This window comes from Amblyraja radiata, chromosome 1 (genome assembly GCF_010909765.2).
Source record: "Amblyraja radiata isolate CabotCenter1 chromosome 1, sAmbRad1.1.pri, whole genome shotgun sequence".
NCBI classification, from domain to species: domain Eukaryota; kingdom Metazoa; phylum Chordata; class Chondrichthyes; order Rajiformes; family Rajidae; genus Amblyraja; species Amblyraja radiata.
Window position 1 is genome coordinate 121,302,726 of NC_045956.1, and position 4,201 is coordinate 121,306,926.

Sequence of the window (4,201 nt, forward strand, 5' to 3'; positions counted from 1 at the left end):
TACTTGGTACTCAAGTGGTGTTTAAGAACAGGCCAGGTTAAAATGTTCATAATTACTTATGTACAGCAAGCCAACCAAGGCTTTAGTTTAGGAAACTGCTTTTGCATATGCTCAAAATCAGCATCTGTCGGTCCTCCGGGACAGGAGATACATGGTGACCTTCCTGCTTCCCTTCCAGAAATCTAATCCGCTTAGCTCCTGAAGTGATGTAGGGTAGTTATCGTGTTGGCCCTGTGCTTCCAGCTAGAGGTCCATGAGCTTGACATGACCGTCTCTGGAAAGAAGGAATGGGTGACGTTTCGGATCAAGGCCCTTCTTCAGTCTGTAATGTCTTCAGACTTTATAGTAGATATTATTTTCTGTATTAAATGTATCTTATAATCTGTATTTAAAAGTAGTTTGTTAGTGTGGCCGTTCTCAGGTTACAGGCCACTTGGTCACAGACCACATGCTTTTTCTCAGGACACATTCCTTAGCTCGTCTATAACACAAAGGGCTCAGCGTTTACGACTGATAACTGTTTATATTAGTCTTAGATAGCAAGGCGTCTCAGGATCTGTGAGCTACGTTTAATTATACTCATGTTGGGATAAGAGGAGGTATAGATGAGAATGGAAAAGTTTGGTTGGGTGAGGAGTATGTAACCTTTGTATGTTGGATTTCTTATGTTTATAAAAACTGAGGTGACTAAGGCTTTAAGAAAGAGTAGTGGGACTGGAAATGTACCAATCCTTTGAATAAGGTTGTCAGTGTGATGGCAAAGTCATAAAGAGGCCCAAGGATGGAGCTGGAATGCCAACCCCTAGAGATAACAAGATAGGGGGAGGGAGTGTGAGATAGCCAAGAGACAATTATCGTTTGTCAAGTTAGACATTTTTATGACTTGCTGTTCTGGGAAGAGGGGAGATGTGAGTTTGTAAAGACAGAGTAAATTTCTATTTTAAAGTGTGTAATGTAAGATAATGTTAGTTTAAATATGATTTATAAAAAAGATCATCTGGGATATATATATTGTATTTTCATTTTACATTAGATCTTTGTGTTTGGATCTGTAGTTTAAGAAGTTACATTATTTCCCAAGATGTATAGGTTTAATGGGAACAATGTCTTGTATATATAAATGGGGCGATCACTGTATCTTTGGTATTTTGAGAAGTGGGTTCTGGGAAGTGTCTATTTTTCGTGGATTTCATTTTGTTGGAATGAAATCTGAACAAAGGAGTTAAATGCACATGGCAAGGGAAGGGGCCACAAGGAGTCATGTGACACCTACATCAGTTGCAAATGTGGAAATGTACTGGGAAGGAGGGGGATAAGTGGGAGCAAGTGATTGGCTGGTAATAAGGGAATGTTAGCAAATGATTGGATATGGAAATGTAACAGGGGTGGGGCATGCTGATTTGAAAATGGTATAAAAAGTGATGATCCTTTATCTTGGAGAGAGCGCGGGAGAGAGCTCCACGTGATTTGATGCGTGGGGAACTAGCTCTTATTTGCAAATAAATGTTTGAACTTGAAGAATTCTCAACGTGATCTGAATTAATTTGAGCATTGGAAACCACAACAACTTCAGACCCTTCTTCAGTCAGACCCGACACGTCACGCATTCCTTCTCTCCAGAGATGCAGCTTGTCCAGCTGTGTTCCTCCAGCATTTTGTGTCCACAGTTTAAACCAGCAGCTGCAGTTCCTTCCTACACATCTTGACATGACCATTTATAGAAACATAGAAAATAGGTGCGGGAGGAGGTCATTTGGCCCTTCGAGCGAGCACCGCCATTCATTGTGACCATGGCTAATCGTTGATGCAGGCTCCAGCATTGGGAAGACCCTCTCCTTCTCTCGCTCTCCCTCACCCCTCGCTCTACCTCTCCCTCTCCATCTCCCTCCCCCCCTCTCCATCTCTCTCCCCCTCTCTCCCCTTCTCTCACTCTCTCTCTCCCTCGCCCTCTCTTTCCCTCCCTGACCATCAGCTCCCTCTAACTCTCCCTCTTCCTCCCACTCTCTATCTCCCTCCCTCTCCTCTACATCCCTCGCTCTCTCCATCTCCTTCCCTCCCTTCCTCCCCAACCCGCTCACTCCACCTCTTTCTCCCTCTTACCCCTCTTCCCCTCTCCTGCTCTGCCACCCACCAAATGGAGCTCAGGGCCTGGCAGATATTGACGTAGAGACAACAACCTGGCTGCTCAACTGGCTTGAGATCTAACTATTCATTTGGTTTATTTATGTTTCATTTGCAAGAAGAAGAAGAGACCTCATTGACCTGTCAGTGGACAAGTCCAGCTTTGTTGTTGCTTTGCTGATCCCCTGTGCCTAAAACTAACCAACATTAATCAGCACAAAGCTCCCTTCCCACTCTTCCTCCCATACCCTATCCCTCTCCCTGTTCCCCACTCTCTCCCTCTCCTGCCTCTACCCCTCCCCCTCTCTCCTTCCCTCCATCTCTCCATCTCACTCCCTCTCCATCCCACGCTCTCCCACTTTTTCCCTCCCGCCACCTCCCAAACTCTCCCTCTTCCTCTCTCTCCCCATCTCCCTCTCTATCCTCACTCCCCCTCTCACCTCCCCCTCCCCACGTCAAGTCAATCCATTTCGAGTCGAGTCAGACCAATCCATTTCAAGTCAAGTCAATCCATTTCAAGTAACATAGAAAATAGGTGCGGGAGGAGGCCATTTGGCCCTTCAAGCGAGCACCGCCATTCATTATGATCATGGCTGATCGTTGATGCAGGCTCCAGCATTGGGAAGACCCTCCCTCTCTTCCATCTCTCCCTCACCCTTCGCTCTCCCTCTCCATTTGCTTCGTCTCACCATGTGCCTGGATGGCATGCTGTTGCACTTTGAACATATATGCCCCCAGGCCTGGCATGATGTAGGCACACCTATTTTGGGAGGTGTCCACTCCCTTGAGCTCCATCAATCCTGAAGAGTGCATCATCCTCAGGGGTGGGGGACGTCAACTTCAACTGTACCTTCAGAGGGATATCTTTCTGGTCCCCAGCATAGCTAGGCAACGATAAATTTGTAAGAGTTTATTGGCTCCTTTGACAGTGGCTATGGAAAAATTATGGAATTAAAAGGATGGGACAACTTTATAAGAAAGGCACCTTTCTTTCATTTCAGGAGCTACAACAGACTTACAGACTCCACTCAAATGTTTTTTTTTAGATATTTACAACTTAGAGATTATGTTAAATCAAATACACAAATACTTAGAACTAGAGATCCAGAAATTCTTGATGATTGTTTGAATAAACATCCTAATACAGATAAATTAATATCCTATAGTGAGATACTACCGCCGGATTTATATAGGCAAACATGGGAAAATGAACTAAGCCAACCAATAACGAAAGATATTTGGGATGAAAGTTTACAACATATACAGTGGCTTGCAAAAGTATTCATACCCCTTGAACTTTTCCACATTTTGTCACGTTACAACCACAAACGTAAATGTATTTTATTGGGATTTTATGTGATAGACCAGCACAAAGTGGCGCATAATTGTGAAGTGGAAGGAAAATTATACATGGTTTTCAAATTTTTTTACAAATTAAAAAACTGAAAAGTGGCGTGCAAAGGTATTCAGCCCCCCTGAGTCAATACTTTGTAGAACCACCTTTCGCTGCAATTACAGCTGTTAGTCTTTTGGGGTATGTCTCTACCAGCTTTGCACATCTAGAGACTGAAATTTTTGCCCATTCTTCTTTGCAAAATAGCTCAAGCTCAGTCAGATTGGATGGAGAGCGTCTGTGAACAGCAATTTTCAAGTCTTGCCAGAGATTCTCAATTGGATTTAGGTCTGGACTTTGACTGGGCCATTCTAACACATGAATATGCTTTGATCTAAACCATTCCATTGTAGCTCTGGCTGTATGTTTAGGGTCGTTGGTCGTTGGCATGGCTTTTAGGTTGACCGGCGGGACTGGGATTCCATTGGCTCCTTCCGTAACTCCCTGGTCATTTCGTCCCTTCCCACCCAAACCACCCCCTCTCCTGGCAATTTCCCTTGCAACCGTAGGAAATGCTACACTTGTTGCTTTACCTCCCCCCTTGACTCCATTCAAGGCCCCAAGCCGTCTTTCCAGGTGCGGCAGAGGTTCACCTGCACCTCCTCCAACCTCATCTTTTGCATCCACTTTAGGTGTCAGCTGCTCTACATCGGTGAGACCAAGTGTAGGCTTGGCGATCGCTTTGCC